The 19,837-nt window shown below is 44.2% G+C and overlaps 2 long non-coding RNA genes across 2 annotated transcripts in view; one reads left to right on the forward strand and one right to left on the reverse strand.

The window, feature by feature from the left end:
• The window catches only part of LOC142826982 (uncharacterized), a 58,559-nt gene extending 39,925 nt beyond the window's left edge, over positions 1-18,634 (forward strand). Inside the window, exons 2-3 of the long non-coding RNA XR_012901298.1 lie at positions 15,873-16,019; positions 17,908-18,634. This is a non-coding gene — a long non-coding RNA (uncharacterized LOC142826982). The remainder of the gene's footprint in view (positions 1-15,872; positions 16,020-17,907) is intronic.
• LOC142826981 (uncharacterized) lies at positions 86-18,705 on the reverse strand. The gene is made up of 2 exons (XR_012901294.1): positions 18,567-18,705; positions 86-323 (listed from the first exon to the last, which is right to left on the reverse strand). It is a non-coding gene; the product is annotated as an uncharacterized LOC142826981 (long non-coding RNA).
• Between the last annotated feature and the right edge of the window lie 1,132 nt (positions 18,706-19,837).

Consider the following 19,837-nt stretch of genomic DNA (forward strand, 5'->3'; position numbering starts at 1 on the left):
GGAGAGCAAGGTCGGGTCTTTATTGAATCTCTAGCTTTGTGAAAGGTCTATTAGGTTGCCTGAAAAGCTAAATATACGATACGGCTCTGTATTTGTGGTCTTTTTACTTCATATGGTTCATGAAGAAAGCTACAGGTTTTGGGGTTTGAAGGATTTTCTGTCCATAATTTTTGTTTTACATTAGAAAATATCAGTAAAGTCACGTGCAGTCTTCTCTGTTTTTTGCTGACAGTCTTCTTGGAGGACTCAGAGATGTGTACAGTGTCCTTTTGTAGTTATTTCTTGCAGAGAGAGAGATGAAATCCTCACCATGAGCTTTTCTCCTAAGTGTTAGCAAAAACCAAAATGTGAGTGTTTTAATCAGTTTAAATAAAAATTACTTCTCTTAATTCCTCTGCCCTTCATTACATAACAATTTATGCCATGTTAATGCAACATCATGCCAGGTTTATCTCACCCACATCATTCTCTCACCCTTAGTGAGGGGAAATCTAGGCTACTGAGTGGGCCGCATGAGTAGCCTTCCTTCATCTCTGTGAATTTTTGTTTCACTCCCGCGTGACCTGTCCATGACTTCTACTAAAAATACCCATAACTAAATCTTACTGATAACTACTCTCTGGGAATGGTTTTCTAACCAGTTATACATCCATGTTGTAGTATCTCCATCAAGGTTGTATTTCCCTCCTTTATGTTTGAGAAGATCATGTGAGATAATATCAAAGCCTTACTAAAATCAAGATATACCACATCTACCACTCCCCCCCCCTCCACAAAGCTTCTTATCTTGTCAAAGAAAGCAATTAGGGTTGGTTGAAACCGTTTGTTCTTGACAAACTCGTGCTGACTGTTATTTATCACCTTACTATTTTCTGTATGTTTGCAAATGGTTTGCTTAATAAGACTGGCCTCCTCCCCTTCAGAGACGAAGAAGGGCTACTTACGTTGCCCACTGACTAGCCGAGGCTGCCCCTCACTAAAGGTGAGGGAATGATGTGGGGGAGATAAGTCTGGCATGATGTTGCATTAACATGGGATAAATTGTCATTGTAAATAGGGGCATGGCCTCCCTCTCAGATTGACTGTGAGGAGCCCCTGCCCAGACCCTGGTGGACAAAGCCAGGACACCTGCACTCCACCTGCTCTGCCAGAAGCATAGGGGTGGGACAGGAAGTATGAAAGGCTAGTCCTGCAGCTTTGTTGAAATGGAGCCACCAGAAGACAGAGGCACCTTCTGCCCACTGCTACATCCAGAGCCCAAAGGGGATCACGGCAGTGCTAAGGATTTGCGGGTACTGTCTGAGCTGCCTCCCATCAGAGATGCTGGGGCGCTTCTGTGACTGCCATTAGCAGTTTATTCCAGAGAGAGATGGAGGACTGAATTTTGAGATTTTGATTGGACAAGTGCTATATAAGTGGTAAGAACAAGCACATGTTATAAGTGTGTATGTTGTGGGGGAGGGGATTTGAAGTGAATAAGAGCTGCATGAATATAACTGACTAGATAATCAAGTTCCAGACTTGTGCTGGGCCAGAGCCAAAACATGGATATGAACATGGATCTAGATCTGAACTTTGCAATTCTGTCATGGGTTGAACCAAAACACTGTGTCTGAATTTCCCTTCAAAATATAGGATTTGGAGCCAGGTCTCAGCCATATCTCTACAGCAGTGATGGGTGACCTGCAGCCCATTGAGGTTTTATGTGTGGGCCACAAGGCATTTTGTTTACTGTTGCCCATGCACAAGGTTGCTAGATTCTGTTGGTTTTTGTTCCGTTTTTTTCCTACCGATATTACAGAAGTGACAAGCACTTAAAGCAAGGGCACATGAAGTGAGGTGCGTGCTGATTGCACACAACAGTGACTGTGAGAGCCATGTGCACAATCTGCATCCAATCAAATCACTGCTATAGTTTAATCAGCACATCCTGCAAATTATAGGTACACAAGTGCAGTTAGCAAGACTGCCCTATCCCGGGAGACTGTCTTGGTCAGGGCTGCATTATGACTTTCGTGGGCCCTAGGTACTTTTGCCTTCGTGGGCCCCTCCCACCATAATAATATCAATATTAAAAATTATTTTTTATATAACTTTAAATACTTCAACATTTTTTTTTTCCTGTTTTAGGCAAAATTTAATAGATTTTCGTGGGCCCTAAAAGTTTCATTTTTTTCTGATGTGAGAAAAAAATTAAAACATTTTCTTCGACCCTAAAAGTTCATTTTTTTTCTTCTGATTTTAAAAGAAATTAAAACATTTTCGTGGGCCCCTAAAAGTATCGTGGGCCTTAGGCACTGTGCCTACTGTGCCTAATGGGTAAGTCGGCCCTGGTCTTGGTTACAACAATCTTGCTGCCCACTGAGATGAAGGAGGGCCACTTGTGCAGCCCCTTGCTAGCCTAGGTTGCCCCTCTCTGCTCTACAGACTGCAATCTTTTAAAAATCTGGCAGAAACAAAAATTCAGATACTGAAGTCTGGCTCTTGGACATGACACTTTGGCCATTTAACTTCAGCAGGTGTCTAAGAAACTCAGAAGAATACACAAAACATTTATTTTAAACACTTCCATTTGTTAGATGTTTAAATATTTAAGAGTAGCATTCATTTTTAAACAGTAACGGTTTTAAATAATGTACAGTGTTCAGAAAGTGCCTCTCTTTCAGGAAGTCATTTTCATACATTGAAAACTAGTGTCCTAAACAGTGCCATGTGAAATTTGTGCAGGGCTGCATATATAAAATATGCCTTGATGCTGTGTTGTCTTGGTAGAATATTACTTAAGGATTGTGTGTTTTACTCCATTTGAAGAAGAGAGTTCACAAGGGCATATGAGAACCCCTTTGAAAGTTAATAGTGAACTCTGGAGCAATGCCACTGTGTGTTGGGACCTAGCCTTAAGGAAGTCTGGCAACTCTACCATGTTTCCCTGCTGGGGAAAAACTTTCAGGGAGCTAAACATTCAGTAGAAAATTCCACAAGTTGATACTTACTGTACCAGCTGCTACTGTCAGTCGTACAGATATAAAAGTGGAGTGACATTGATGGAGTTGAGTCTGGACTGACACTAATGTAAACTGAGAGCAGAATTCAACCCACTGAGATTCTGCCCTCAAAAAAGGAAAAGATCTAGTGATAATAGTGGAAGGGGCTAAGGCCTGTAAACCGTGGCCTGTAAACTTAGGTGTAATTGTGAAGAGGCTTGCACAGGGGATGTCAAGGGAAAGGAAGGACAAACCTGCAGATCCTTTTGGAGAGTGTCCCCCTCTCTACTCCTAGGCGCAAGCAGTAACTACAAAGTTGGTTTCCATTTGGCAAAAGCCAGTTAGTCCGGAGAGCATGCTCCATGTGTAGCTGCCCTTGGGCTTTGCCCCAACTCATTCCCTCAAAAGCTGCAGAGCTGGAATGGCGAGGGTTGTGTTTTACCATGAAGACAGGAAGACTAACAATGGAGTTACTGCTTTCTAATTGCCTACCCCATTTTGCTCCCCCTTGTACCTCCTAACGAAGGGGAAAATGCACAACACTAGTGGGATCAAGAGAATTTGTGGGAAGAAGGTTTACTTTCTTAGTAGTTATGGAAACCCCATTCCCTTCACAGAAGGATCAAGCAAATTTAGAACACTTACAAATATTCACCTTAAAAATGAGGCAGCTATGGCTCTGTCATATTGACAATAGACTATGTGTAACAGGTTAACTCTTTGAGCGTTAAAAATTATAATCTGTCATAGCTCCCAAGTGCTAATTTTTATAGACGGGAAATAAATGCAGAAAAATAATCACTTAATAATGTTTACTGTAAAGCCCCTCCACCGGTAGATGGTGCTATATCCTTATCTTAGCATTAACTTGTGGCTCTGATCTGGGGAGTTACCGGGAAGTTTAGCCTTGTATGCTCTGGAGTTGGTATTTGCAGAGTCTCAATAAACCTCTGTGACTCTACAAGCATAATACTACAGCTAATGGCTATTGTTCTCCATGAATGAGTGGACTGATGAGAAAGCGGCCCAGCAGTACCTAGCAGTGTGCTTGGATGGTGATGCCAAAGCAGTACTTCCCAATGCAGGTTGTGGGTCTTTATAGACAGTTATGCAAACACTGATATAACGGCTCTGAGAGAGATTGGCCCTCTGGAAATACCAGAAGGAATGGAGAGGCAGGAATGGGAATCTCTGGATAGTTACTTTTGTTTATAGAGGACAATGTTTGATAGGGCTGTCCCTTTGCTACCCCATCCAAAAGAGGGCTTGAGTGAAGCAGAACATTCTGTGCCATATCTGGAAGTGGCAATGCAGAGAGGGCATGACATGGGTGAACCCTGAAAAATGAAAAACTAATTTTATAAATGGTTTAGCAGGGGAACTTCAGAAGCTGCTGGGGAAGGAGGATAACATCCTGGATAAACCTGTAAATCAGATTACACACAGAACTAGAATTTGGGGTTTCTTTAAAAGTATCAGCTGTTAATTCCCAAGTTCAGAGTAGCTTCTTTAACAGATGCAGCACTTCAATACAGGAATTCTAGGGAAGAGGCTAAAAAGCTGGAGGAGGCCCAAGTGGCAAACTATTCTCTGGCATCCCATGAGTCAGAAGGCTGCCTCTTCATCGGTCAGGCACGGTTGTCCCGATGAGCTCCTGACAGGTCCTTTACTCCATCAATTATGATAAACTTTCAGCTGCGAGCATGTGGGCATTTGCTCCCCTGTCTAATCTGTTAACCATGAGCAATTAGTTAAAATGACAGACTCCTGAGAGCGCCCACAGAGACCACAGATCAGATAAGGATCAAAAGTACCTGAGTTTATTGCCAAGCGACCTACAATAATAGTTGTCAGCAAACAGATTCGCTGCTGCACCACTATACCTGGGTAAGCCATGACAATGGACCAACACCCAACTACAGGCTCTGGATTTTAGTGTGTCCCTCCCACCCCCACAGACAGTCGATCACCCTTTGGGGTGCACTTTTATACACAAGTACAAACAAGTTACACATCACTCCTGATGTATCAGGTTGCCACCCTCAGTTAGCTAGTTAGCGCCACTGACCTCACACAAGGGGGTTCACTTACTAACCATCATGCTGTCAATTTAGACCCTGTCCTTAAACTGGATCAGTATGTATGCTATTTATATGTGTATGGGGGGTGTTAGTACCAGGATCTTTGTTAAGGAGGTGTTCTGTAACAACCCCTCTGGAATGTGCTTACAGCCTGTGCCTAATACTTCTTTGGTATCAGCTCTGTTCTTGCCAATTTCTGTGAGCAGGGCCTGCCTCTTGCTCACAGCTTAATTTAGCTTTATATTAGCAAAGACTTCACCATTGCTGTCTAGGCCTCATACTCAACCTGTGACACGTGGGCTTGTTTCAGACCCTCATCTTACTACACCCTAATTTATATTAGCCCCTCCTCCCCTGCCCTGGCCCAGATTGAGCTCTCAGCCTCAGGGCGGAGAGATGGAGCCATGGCGGAAGGAGCAGAATGGGGGAGGGGCTCAGTGCGCCAGTCAGGGAAGAGAATTCCACCCTGACTGAAATCTCAGCGTGCCTTCCCATCTCCCACCCCGCACCCTAGCCCGGCTTGGGGGGTGAGCTGAGAGCAGTGAGTAGCTAGCCTCTCCAAGGGGAAGCTTCATTTGAAGGGGCACAATTATTCTAAAGGTGCTTACTATAGACAGACTTTTGGCTGCAGCCAGAACAAAGGAGGTCACTGTGCACAGAGATTTGTTTAAACCAATCAACTTAGCCTAACGCTTGACTCTTTCACCTCTTCTCCCCACCCCTACGCTCTTTAAGTAGTGCTTCGTGCTGCAGGTTCTCCCATTGATTTCAATGGGACTGCTAGAGGAGCAAGGCACTTCTCAACACAAGATAAGGTGGCAGAATCAAGGCAAATACTGTTCAAATTAGGAGTCACTGCTAGCCTGTCTTTGGGTCTGAGCATGAATGTCCAGACTTCGCTGCAGCATAGGCCCTTTCATAAAGCACAACCTAGACGTGCACAGCAGATGGGAGAAATAAAAAGCAGTTGAGAGCAGTGGTGCCCCTGAGACGCCCAGCAGGTTATCCTTTCATAAACATAAACTTGCTTCTAATTTTGACATTTCAGTGTTAATTTCAAAGAGAGCTATGCAGGTCAGGACACAGAGGGTGAAATCTGTGGGATGCCAGGAAGCAAAAAGGAGTCTGAAAAGGAGAATTCCATCCAGGCAAGCAACCATCTGAGTCCCTGTTGCTACTTTCATTTTTAACTATGATTAAGGAAATTCTTTAATGGAACTAAAAATAAGAGTGGGTGGGTGGGGGTGTGTGTGTGGGGGGGGGGGGGTGTAAGAAAAACTGAATAACCCTAAGCCAGGGTGTAGGTACATAGAGTTTGTATTATGCAGCAAAACAAGATGCTTCTCAGAGAAAGGCATTTGTCAGAGAAACAGAAGAAGACTAGAGCTTTAAGATATAAAGCTGTCAATTGCAGCCATGACTACACTACAGGGTGTTGGTGCTGCGAATGCCCATCAGGTTTGTAAATCAGCCCATGGCCCTGAGTGCAGAAGAGTCCAAAAGCTGTCATTGCTGCATTTGCAAAACTCACCATGGTGATACCCTACATCCAGATACCGTGCATCATTGCAATGATAGTGGGGACAAACAGCTGTGGCATTTTCTCTGCTGCAACCTTACACTACCACTCCAGTTACTTGAGGTGCTGAGAGCTAGTCTTGGAGACACGAAGGATTGATTTCCTATTCCCATATGGGAGGGGACATGCAGGAGAGGGGCTCCCATTAGGGGAACTTCTGGAAATTTGCAGGAGTAGGGTTATAGGATGCCTTCTCCCCCAATGCAAGGCCTGAAAAGGTAGAGCACTAGTCCTGCATACCTCAGAAAGTGCACAGGAATTGACTTCTGCAAGTCAGCAGGAAGGGAGTATACCAGAGGACATGGAGAAGGCATGTCAGGGCTAGAGTACCAAACAGCATGTAGAGTAGAACAGAGGAGAAGACTTCCTTCAGTCCCAATGGAACTCCTGAGAGCTTAGCACCATTCACAGGTCAAGTGCCTTAAATTGAGAATGTGGATTGGGGCAGTGCACGCTACTGGCTTTGGGCTTAGGCCCGGAAGGGTGTCTTCAGGGTAGACATAGCTCAGGCTCTTACTCAGATATTGTCTTTAACCACCCTCTTCTCCACACACACAACTTTTCAGATGAGGTACTTTCAAGCCAGGCTAGCTGGCCTAGTTGAGGATATATAGTGGAGCCCAAATTCCATGTTCAGTAAGGTTGGTGACCATCCCAGTTTGCAATGAGGGTACAGTCTAAACCACTTGAGTGCTGGAAGTCTTCCTGTGCCCCACACTTCCTCCCTCTCCATGTGCATAGCAGAATGGACAGGTTCTTCCACAATTCACTGGGAAAGAATCACAGAGCTGGTCACTTGATATCAGTCCAAAAAAACCATGGGATATGTCCCTTCCCACAGTCCTTGTGACACACGTGATGCAGTGCAGCGTCAATGAGGATGCAGTCACTCAGGTGGGCCTTTGCAATGTTGCTCACTTATAAGACTGGGAAGAGGGGGAGCTCGGGACCTCTGTCTTGTGGTGAGGTAAGGGCTTCTACCCAGCAGGAAGTGGGGGGGAGGTCTTGGGGCTTCAGCGCTGTGGGAAACACCTGCTGGGACTCAGAGCCTCAGCTGGGGTGGGGCTGAAGCCCCAAGCCTTGGCAGATGCCTCCCGAGCCTCAAGTTTGTTGTATGCAGCTTGTAGGGCCATTAAGTTTGGCCACCCCTGGTCAGGGCTGCCAACAGAATTGCTGGACCCTGGGGCAAGGTGAAGGGGTCCTAGCACTGGGACCCTGAAAGGCAAGGTGCCTTGGGCAAAAGGGACAGGGCTGAGGGCTGGCCTCCCACAGCCAGTCCTTTGGCGCTGCCTGGCCTACATTGCCCAGTACTTTGGTGACAATTTAAAGGGCCTGGGGCTCTGTCTGCTACTGATGCTGCAGTAGCAGCAGCAGATGGTGGCCCTGGACCCTTTTAAATTGCTGGAACCTATGGCAGCTGTTCCTTTTGCCCCTTCTGTCGGCGGCCCTGCCGCTGGTATAGAACACATTAGGCCCAGAAGCATTTGCAAGTACAGGCCCCAAGTGTTATGGTGTAGCAAAATGAAAGCACATGTGATGTGACGCCCTCAATGCTGATATGCTTGCCACAAGCAATCTGAGATTTTGAGTGAATGTACTAAAACATCATAGAAGATGAGAGTTGGAAGAGACCTCAGGAGGTCCTCTAGTCCAACTCCCTGCTCAAAGCAGGACCAACCCCAACTAAATCATCCCAGCCAAAGTTTTGTGAAGGCGAGACTTAAAAAACCTCCAGGGATGGAGATTCCACCACCTCCCTAGGGAATCCATTCCAGTGCTTCACCACCTTCCTAGTGAAATAGTTTTTCCTAATATCCAACCTAGACCTCCCCCACTGCAACTTTTGTCATCTGCTGCCACTGAGAATAGTCTGGTTCTATCTTCTTTGAAACCCCCTTTCAGGTACAGGTTGAAACTCTGCACTCTACTACAGAGAATTTGCTGGACCATGGGAGGTGAACTTCGTCTAACAGAATTGCTAACTCTTCCTCTGCTCACTGGGCTCTGAGAAGGCATTTAGGAGTAAATTAGAGCTAATTAAAAGCACAGAACACTGAAAGCCAGGACTGACGGCTGTAAACAAACTTTATGGGACTGTGGCAATTTTGGCCACACCCATGATAAGTGGACATCTGGCTAACTAAACGCATGTTGGACTACAGATTTTGCCAGATCAGAGTGTGCCAGACTAGAGAGGGTCAACCTGTAGTTGAAGGCTGTTATCAAATCCCCTTCTCATTCTTCTCTTCTAAAGACAAAATAAGCCCAACTCCCTCATACTCGCCTCACAAGTCAAGTGCTTCAGCCCTCTTGCCCTAGCAAGTCAGTGGCAGGACTGGGATAGAGTTCAGAAGTTTTGGCTCCCAGTTCAACTCCTCTATTTACAAATGCTATCACAAATATAAGGTTAAAACTCATCAATGTGAGTACAAATGAGAATTTACAAAGCGCAAACTAAATCTCTGTCTAGACTTAGGCTTAAAGCCTCCTGAAAATGTAAACTATAAATCTCAGAGGCAAACAGAGAATATTGCCAAATAAGGAGATGTGTTGCCCAGTTTAGAAAGCCATTAGGAACTCTGTCCTGCTAGGGGTTCATAGTGCACACAGATTATGGGGAGCAGCAGCTCTGGGCCCTTGTTACTGAATGACTTTCTTTAGTTAGGGTTAGTTATATTACCAGATTAGCACATTTGAATTCAAAGTCCAAAGATTCTCTCTCAACTTCCGCCCAATCTTGAATGGCTCTGCATTGGTGCCTGAAGGCTGCCACTAATATATCAAGTGCTGGGTGGCCCAAGGAATTGTAATGGTGGCTGGGAGTGCTCTAATGCAAAGGAGTACTAGCCATATCACCTATGCTATTAGCTAGGAAGGACAGGTACTATAGGAAAGAAAGGGTGGTTAAGCCATAAGCCTAGGACTTGGGTGAGCTGAGTTCAATTCCTTGCTCCACTCTAGACTTTCTATGTTCCCTTGGGCAAGACACTTTGTCTCTCTGGGCCTCTGTTCCCCATGTGTGTAATGGGGACCCTACCTCCCAGGAGTGCTGTAAGGCTAATACATTACAGATGTTGAGGTGCTTGGTTCATCACCCTGCAGTTAAATATCCATGCCTGATTTGGGATTATGGGGCTATAAAATTGTAGTGCAGGCTTTCTGGCTTGGGCTGGAGCCAAAATTCAAGGACTCCATAAGAGAGACAGTCTCAGAGCCTGAACTCCAGATTGAATATCTACTCACAATTTTACAGCCCTGCAAGCCTGAGTCAGTTGACACAGGCCAGCTGCAGGTGTTTAATTGCAGTGTAGACATTATAGGGACCTCCATAAGTGCTGCAGACAGAATCTAGAGTCAACCTCCCAGGGTCCCATTATGGGAAAAAGATATAGGGTTGAATCCACAGGATGTATGTTTGTGTTGCTAGAACAAGGGAAGCTGCTTGTAACCCAAGTTTGGGGCCTATTGTATTAATTTAAGATGCAATAAAAGGCCCAAAGAGTCAAGGATATTAATGTGACCACGAAACTGTCAAATATGAAATAGTGCAATAGAAGGTTTGTGTTAGGTATATAGCGACCTTAGGCTGGCTTATAGATCATGAAAAATCCTTTTAAACTTTTATTAAAGATACAGAAAAAGAAGGGAAAAGAGTTAAAGCATTTGAAATGCAAAGAGTTAAATAAGGCTTTTGTTTTAACAGCGTTCCTTGTTCCCTGCCCCTTTAACTGTAAAGAGTCTTTAGAAGGAACCTCCAGCCCCTTATTTGTGAGTAAAAACATAAGAATGGCCAAACTAGGTCAGAGCATGATCAGAGCTCAGTATCCTGTCTACTGACTGTGGCCAATGCCAGGGGCCCCAGAGGGAATGAACAGAAGAGGTGATCACCAAATGATCCATCCTCTGTCACCCATTCCCAGCCCTGACAAACAGAAGCAAGGGACACCACCCCTTGCCCATTCTGGATAATAGTCATTGATGGACCTAACCTCCATTAAATTATCTAGTTCTTTTTAAAACCCTGGTATAGTCTTGACCTTTACAACATCCTTTGGTAGGGAGTTCCATAGGTTTACTATGTGTTGTGAGAAGAAATACTTCCTTTTGTTTGTTTTAAACCTGCTGCCTATTAATTTCATTTGGTGACCTTTAGCTCTTGTGCTTTAGAACTTTTCCTTATTTACTTTCTTCACACCAGCAATGATTTTATATTCCTCCTTAGTTGTCTCTTTTACAAGCTGAAAAGTATCAGGCTTATTAATATCTCCTTATATGGCAGCTGTTCCATACCCTTTGTTACCCTTCTCTGAAACTTTTCTCATTGCAACATATCTTTTTTGAGGTAAGGCAACCACATCTGCACACAGTATTCAAGATGTGGGAGTACCATTGATTTATAAAGAGGCAATAAGATATTTTCCATCTTATAATGTAGCCTCTCTTAATGATTCCCAAAATTCTGTTTGCTGTTTTGACTGCAGCGCCATATTGAATTGATTTTTTCAGAGAACTATTCACAGTGATTTCTATGCGAATTTTGCCATGTCACTCATTACCGCTTTTTCCATATCATTTATGAATATGTTGAATAAGATTGGTCCCAGGACAGATTCTTGCAGGACCCCAGTAGTTACTTCTCTCCATTCTAGAAACTGTCTTTTAACCAGTTACCAAGCCATGAGAGGGCTTTCCCTCTTACCCCCATGACAGCTTACTTTTCTTAAGAGCCTTTGGTAAGGGACCTTATCAAAGGCTTTCTGTAAATCTAAGTACACTATATCCACTGCAACCCTCTAGCCCACATGCTTATTGACCCCTCAAAGAATTCTAGTAGATTGCCCACGAAAGCTTATGCTCTAATACATCTGTTAGTCTATAAGGTGCTACAGGACTCCTTGTCGCTTTTGCAGATCCAGACTAATATGGCTACCCCTCTGATGCTTACAGGAGAGTTTCAAAACATGTAGTCTTGGCCAGCTAAGCCAGACTTTTATTAGACAGAAGGCAAAAAGAGAGGGATGGGAAAGAAGAAATACAGAGAGAAAGAAAAGGTCACATTGGGGTTGGGGAGTGGAGATCAAGTCTCACATGAAAGGTAGTGTTTAGGGCAGAGGTCCCCAACCTTTTTTTGGGCTGTCGGGCGCCCGGGGGGCAGGGCCAGTCATGGGCCATGCACCGGGGGGGCTGTGTACAAGAATGGCTTGGTCCAGCCCTGATCACTTGGCGGGCGCACATAAATGCCCCGGAGGGCACCACGGTGCCCGCGGGCACCACGTTGGGGATCACTGGTTTAGAGTTTGGCCAGAGCTGCTGGAAGTCATTTCCTTTTCTCTGGATTGGTCTGGTCAGGACAGCTCACAGGATTAAGAAGGGGAAGGTCCATGGTCCCAGAAGACAGCAGGGGTGGCAGCCATGATGGTGTCTTTTCTTTCAGTCAGCCACTATCATGCTTGCTAGCTTTTTCTCTGCCAAAGTCTCTTTATGATGCCCCTAAAAGCAGAGTGATGCATTGGACACAATGAATAACTCTGTTGGAGGCACTCAGTTTAAAAAGCAGTTATAGGATATTGTGGAAGGACTTGACAGGTTAGTGACTGTGGAGACTGCAGTCGTCGTCTCAGTGAAAAATCTGGATTCATCTAATGGACAACAAACCACTGGAGTCACATGAAGACAACATCAAAATGTGATTCATGGATGCTATGGAATCATTCTGTTTCTTATCTGATGTGACTGTTCCCAGATACAATGATTGCTGATTGAGCACAGAACAGGAAGGAGAGGCAGAAATATATCAGATGGAATGTAATTCTGAGCACTTTCCTTCTCTGTTAGCATTTAAAAACTGAAGTTTCAGATTTCTACCCCAAATCTGTGTTTATGAAGGTGACAGTATCACAGCCTATTGCATTAAATTGATGGCACCGTGTGGAAATAAAATCATTAAAGTTATCATTCAGAATTTTTGAAAGGTCTGCACTCCTGCCCAGCTAATTCGGTAACAATCCAACATGGGTTTTGGTGCACACAGAATGGATCAATTGAAAACAGGTTAGGTGCTAAAAAATTGACTGTTAAAAATGTATAATTATAGAAGGGCAGAAAAGAGCCGGAGAGCTAATTGGATAGCAGACTGGGGTTTCAATGATTGTATTTGACTTACAGAATTTCAAGCTTTTCATTTCAGACAATGTATGTGAGGAATAAACAAGTGTGTGGTGCGAATGACATACTATGTGTGTTGTTTCATAAAATCCTGGTCGGTATATTCAGTTCCCTTCCACTCTGCCTGTAGCAGCCCTCTTTAAGAGCCTGGAACCAGTCATTTCTGTTTAATTATCAGAGCTTGTTGGGAAAGGGTCAGTTAATACCTATAAGGAGCTGGGAGCACTCAGTTGAAGGAGGTTGGCTTCTGTGCCTGGCCCTGAAGCATAGCACAAGGTGCCGCATTAAAAGCTTATGGGGCCCTGCAGCCTGTGTTATCAGCAGTAGAGCTTTGCTCTGTGTTACTTTGTGAGGTTTTTAAGTATGAACTACTAGACTGTGTCACGAGGAAAGGGCCTGAAGTGATTGGGTGTGATGTTTAATCTTTCTTGGACTGGGGAAACACTAGCGATGCTACATTCCCTGTGGGTATTTTCAGAAAATGAAAGCTGCTAGGTTTTCTGGATTGGGGGAAATTGTCACAGCCCAAAGTGTTTATCACATTTGTTCAATGTGTACACAGTCCCTTGTTCAAAACTGGGCAAGAATTAAGCTGTGTTCTCTGTTTCCCTACAACACAGAAAGGGATTGGCTAACATTCTGAATTTTCATTTCTCTCATTATAGAAATGTGATCTGCCATTCTTTCCTTTCACCAGTTATAGTTTTCTTGTTACATTCCATCTGGCTATGTCATTTGACAAAAAAGAGACCAATTCAACCAACTGCTTTACAGAGTAACTGTTAAGTCATTCATCTCACATCTGATTGCCCCTGGTTCTCACACTAGAAATTTGTCAAGAACAAATCATATCAAACCAACTTAATAGCTTTCTTTTACAGGGTAACAAGCCTTGTGGATAGGAAGGAAGCTGTAGTGGTGGTATACCTTAACGGAGCGGTAGTCGGGGGTAGCCAGCTACCAAAGGGCGATTGCAACCCACTTCTGCAGGGGGATGGCGGGCCGCCGGTGGGTGTCCTGGTGTTCCAGAGCAGGGGCAAGCCAGGCACACAGCTCCAGGAATGTGGCCTTCCACATCCAGAAGTTGCAGAGCCAGTGGTCATTGTCCCAGAGCTCTATGATGAGCCAGTCTCACCAGTCCGAACTCATCTCACGCCTTCAAATCCGCCTGTCCCCAAAAAAGTTTGGGGGCAAGGACAGAGCTCCTGCATCCTGGACAAAGGTCTCGAAGGTCTGATCCGGGTCCACATGGGGCAGGAGATTCATGACAGAGTCATGAAGATGCAGCAGAAGCTGCAGCGGCAGTGCGGGGCCATCGCCAAAAACACAGTGAAAAGCAGAAAAAGAAAAACCCCCAGAAAAGAAACTGCTGTGGTGTCCAAGAAAGCAGAGCAACCAGAGAAAGCACTGCGGCAGCTTTGCTTTCCTTCTAGGAGGTAGGCAAGCCAGAAGCAGGAGCAGAGCAACGGCTGTCCAGGGGGATCCCTTCAAGCACGCGTCTCTGCAAAGGGCATGCAGCAGCACCAGGAAGTAAAAGCTGCCCCCATGCCCTGCCAGAAGCAGTTCCCGGTGCCTTTTTTGTCAAAAGACCATCCAGCAGTCCGGATGCTCTTTTTCAAAAAAAAAGTGGATCGATTTTTCGATCCGTGTAATGTTCTTTTTCGAAAGAGGCTTTTTCGAAAGTATCTTTCAAAAAAGCCTCTTTTGAAAAAGGCGTGTAGTCTAGACGTAAGCTGAGGAGGATGTGAAACCAGTTTTCAAGTTCATAAAAGACTGTTCTCCTTAGCCTCTGAGGACAGGACAAGAAGCAATGAGCTTAAGTTTCAGCAAAGGCAGTTTAAATTGGACATTAGGAAAAACTTTGTCAGGGTAGCTACTCACTGGAATAAATTGCCTAGGCCTGATCTACACTACATGGGATGATGGAAGTAAGATTCTCAACTCCAGCTAAGTAAATTACATAGCTGGAGTTAACGTATCTTACTTCATGTTTCCACGCCATCCACACAGTGAGAGGCCAATGGGATCAAATGGTCTCATCAGCTTTCCTTACTCCTTGTGAGAAGCAGGAGTATCAGCACTGACAGGGGCATCTTTTGAGTTCAATCTAATCTAATACACCCACTAAATTGAACCCTGGAAAATCAACCACAGCAGCGTTGATCTTCCATGTAGTGTAGATGTGCCCTTAGGGAGGTTGTGTAGTCTCTATCATCGGAGATTTTTAAGAGCAGATTAGACAGAACAGGGATGGTCTATATTTAGCACTGTGAGGAGGGCAGGGGACTGGACTAGATGACCTCTCAAGGTTTCCCCAATTATCACCTGTAATACCATTAACTCACAAACATCCCACTCTCCCTACCTTTAATATCAGCAATTCACAGACACTTACCTTCCTTCCTCCCCCTTCCCACCCCCCCCCCCCGCATCCCCCTTCTGTTCTGCAATGTGATTTGTCCTTTTCATATTTGTTCATTTTTTTAATTGTATCCTTTGGTATATATGGTTGTGACTACTTTCTTCCACTATTTGATCTGAGGAAGTGGGTCTGGCCCACGAAAGCTCATCATCTAATAAACCATCTTGTTAGTCTTTAATGTGCTACATTGTCCTGCATTTTGCTTCAACTACCCCAGACTAACACGGCTACATTTCTATCACTTTCCAAGCCCGTGATTCTAAACATATATGCAGAATATTTGGACTCCCAAATCCCTGCAAACAGTCAGTACTCTTGTTTCACATAGGTTAATATTTTTACCAGATCCCCATAAAAGAACACCTTACAAATTCAATGCCACAGCACCATGACACAGCTAACAGAGTGCACACTGAGAATGTCCTTACCAATCTATGGTTCACTGAAAAATTTAAAAACTTACACAACAAATAGACTAGTAGCACCTTAAAGAGTAACAAAATGGTGTTACTAGTCTATTTGTTGTTTTTTAAGTTTTTCCTGTTGCTACCCCTCTGAAGCTGTAAAATGAAAGCATTTATAAACGTGTGCATTCCATGCTGTAAATATACCAACCTCACATATATATATGATTTTCCTAGTTTTGTTGGACTAGCTCGTTTGAAGGAAAGAAGTCAATCAGCCTACAGCCATTTAAAAGAAAAAGACTTTAATGAAAACAACTGAAGGATGGAAGTGGAATCTTATTAATCATCACCACAGGCCTCATAGCTCACAGTATATTTCTGGTTTGTTTTTTCTTGACTTGGGTTTGGGGATACGTATTTTATGTCAGTATTGTCTAAAGGGTGGGACATGAAAGTTAGGCTACGTCTACACTGGCCCCTTTTCCGGAAGGGGCATGTAAATTTCAGCAGTCGTCGTAGGGAAATCCGCGGGGGATTTAAATATCCCCCGCGGCATTTAAATAAAAATGTCCGCCGCTTTTTTCCGGCTTTTAAAAAAGCCGGAAAAGAGCGTCTAGACTGGCCCCGATCCTCCGGAAAAAGTGCCCTTTTCCGGAGGCTCTTATTCTTACTTTCAAAAGTGCCCTTTTCCGGAGGCTCTTATTCTTACTTTCAAAAGTGCCCTTTTCCGGAGGCTCTTATTCTTACTTGAAAGTAAGAATAAGAGCCTCCGGAAAAGGGCACTTTTTCCGGAGGATCGGGGCCAGTCTAGACGCTCTTTTCCGGCTTTTTTAAAAGCCGGAAAAAAGCGGCGGACATTTTTATTTAAATGCCGCGGGGGATATTTAAATCCCCCGCGGATTTCCCTACGACGACTGCTGAAATTTACATGCCCCTTCCGGAAAAGGGGCCAGTGTAGACGTAGCCTTAGTGTAATATACAAACCTAAAGGTCCGTGGCCAAGGGTGGATTTACAATGAAACGTACTGTGCCCTGGCATGGCCCCCCTCTCCCCAAAGACACAGGGCCCCCAAGACCAGGCAGTCCAACACTGGGTTTGGGAAACCACCTCTCCCTGCCCTCATACGCAGAAGGTGGCAGCTCAGCAGGGGGCAGCCCCTCTGCTGAGAAGGCAGTGGGGGGAGCAGGGAGGAACGTTTGACAAGTTCAGCAATATTGACAACTGAAAGTACCTCTTTACAAAATATTACTTACAATGACTTAATTGATGATTTTGTAAAGAAAAAGTGTAGACAGAAAGCTAGCTGAATTTTTTTTTTTTCAAATTGAATAAGTTTCTTCAGAGGAAGTTAACTTTTATTTTCCCATTCATGTGTCGTCTGTACATTTTATTTTTACACATTTTTCATGTTGGCTTAATGCAAATACAAGTTTTCATCTAGACCAGAAGTTCTCAAACTGTGCTCCGAGAACTCCATTCAAAGTGGACTGAGGAAAGGTTATTTTTTTTATAAGCACTCTTATCCAAAGCACTTTACAATAGTAGCTAATGATACAAACAATATGTGGAAAGATCATGTCGTGGTCCACCAAAACCCTCAGCAATTTTCAAGTGGTCTCTGAAAAGAAAGTTAGGCTACAAAAACAATCAAAGTATCTCCCTTTGTTTTCATTTACTTCTTATTACTTATAATATAGGAGGAAGATGAAGAAAAAAGAATGGAAAGTGGGAGGGACAGGAAGAGTGAATGTTCTTTTTCTTGGCTGGAACCCAGGGGGCCCACCAAAATGAAGCTGAACACAGGGCCCCACCAGCTCTAAATCCCTCAGAAAGCCATCAGTTTCTCATTGCAATGGTGCCAACTGGAGTCCTTTAGCTTCTCTGAACCCATATATCAGTTTTTGGCTTGATATGATCTACACGAGCTCTCAGTTTTATTATACGTGCAATTCAAAATCTTGCTTTTGATCTCTAAAGCCCTTTGGATTCTGGCTATCTGACAGACAACCTTTCTCTCTGTGGGCAATGGAAGGGCCACTTCTGTCAACAATCCTTAGTTATGTGTGGGACCAGAGACAGGGAGCTTGCAGTGATTTTGGAACTAGCTCCACAAGTGGGTTTAACAAGACAGCATCTGTTTACCTTAAGGGCACAATGTAGGACTCTTCAGTTTACTTTGACTTTTGTCTGGGTCAGGTTATATTTTTAGATAATGACAGAAGAATTTCTCTTGAAAATATTATATCATCATGTTGTTTTCTTTGCTAGGAGATGTGCAGTGATGGTGTATTCTATTAATTATCAAATGAAGTTGTGAAGGAAACGGAAGAAAACAGACTTCCACTGTGCTCTGCTGGGAGTTATGGAGAAAACCCTCAATCCTAAACTTTACTGAAACCATGTAACAAAACACATGATCCTGCCATGGAGCCCCACGCTATAGAACCAGTGGAAGTTGCCATGGAAGCGCCTTTGCCAACACAATGAGTGTGAAATCTGAGCTCACTGAAGTCATTGAGAGTTTTACTATTGATTTGAATCAGGCTAGGATTTCACCCAAAGAGCTGTATCCAAATCACAGGTCTCCTGTTAAATAATAAATAATGATAATAATTAATATTGGGCTCTTAAATAACACTTATTCTCCATTGAGTTCTATGCACACAGCTATAGCAGAAAGAAAAACTATCGACTCCCACAAATGCTGTTGAAAATGGGATTAATTTTTCCAGCCTTAATTTTCCTACCCACCTATCTCTGTACTTCCACAAAATCTCAGCTCATGCTGTGTTTTATATCTCTGCTAGTCTTAAGGAAGACCCCAAGAGTGTGAACTACTGAGCTGCACGTGGTACAGCCAATATTATTATAGGAGAAGCTCACAGCAACCCATTTAAAGTTGCCTAACCGTTCCCATTATAACTCACGTTTTTAGTTGCTTATGACTGCTCAGGCAACTTTAAGTCCAGCATTTCTTAACTTTTCAGTGCTTGACTTTGCATTCTTCACAATAGTCTTTTAATGCAGTTGTCGGGTATGAAATTATTATTGTAATACTGTCCAAATACTCTGCTCAAGATCAGCATGCCAGGGTGCTTGTCACTGCACACCAATATATGAAGACTATGCTTTGAAGAAATTGCAATCTAAAAACAGAACCAATCCTCTGCTGATATAACTTATGAACTTTAATGAACATCAGTCTATCTATACTTAATTACACTGGCTGAGGATACAGCCTAGATGAAGTGTGATAGAAAAAGAATGAAACCTTTACTCTCCCCTTCCTTCAAGCTATTGTTAGAATGTTCATTCTTTTATGATATTAAGGCCCTGCCTGTTGTCCACTGACATGGAATAACACAATTGCTCTATCGACCTTCCCATCAGCACTCATTCCTGTCTGCCAGCAGAAACAAGAAAGGTTATTGTGACATCACAGAGGGAGGCTCCCAGGTCTGTCAAGATGCAGCCAATGGGGGCTGCTCACTGAAAGATTCTGATCCCCACTCCAAATGGTGACAGTGGCCTCTGCTCTTGTGTCTGCTCCTCGATGCAGGGTTGGGACGCTGTTACCAGGTTTCAGGAAAGGGAATGGTTGGAAGTTCAGCCAGCTCCCTCTCTCCTGTTGTGTTGTTGCACCTACTGTTGCAATATCATCTATTATGTTGAACAAAAAGCAAATACTGTAACATTTTGGCTCATCAGCATGGGAATCAGAGCCTTTCTAATTTGGGCAGAATAAGAGAAGAGAATGGGAATTTCACTTCTGGGTCTTACTTTCCCAAATTATGGAAAGCACAGACATTGGTTATACAAAGTATGGATATAAAAGGTTAACCAATAAGAATTAGGCTTCCTGTTAATCAGGTCAGCTTGCTGGCGGGAACTCAGTTCCGGCTACATTGGGTTAGGGGGCCCCCAGTGGTGTTGGACAGATGGGATCCCAGCCCTGGCCATGTTGGGCCAAGGGGATCCCAATTCTAGCCAGGCTGGGCTAGGCCAGTGAGACTGCAGCCCAAGCTGTGTCTGAGCAGCACCAACCCCAGCCGGACTGACCTGGCCAGTTGCAGCAACCTCAACCCAGGCTGTGCTCGGATGGCAGGACCCCAACCTTGGCCATGGCAGGCTGGGCAGGATGGCAGGATTCCACCCCTGGCCATGCCAGAGTGGCCTTTGGCCTGGCCTACCCTGGCTG

The sequence above is a fragment of the Pelodiscus sinensis genome, chromosome 1 (assembly GCF_049634645.1).
Source record: "Pelodiscus sinensis isolate JC-2024 chromosome 1, ASM4963464v1, whole genome shotgun sequence".
Taxonomy (NCBI): Eukaryota; Metazoa; Chordata; order Testudines; family Trionychidae; genus Pelodiscus; species Pelodiscus sinensis.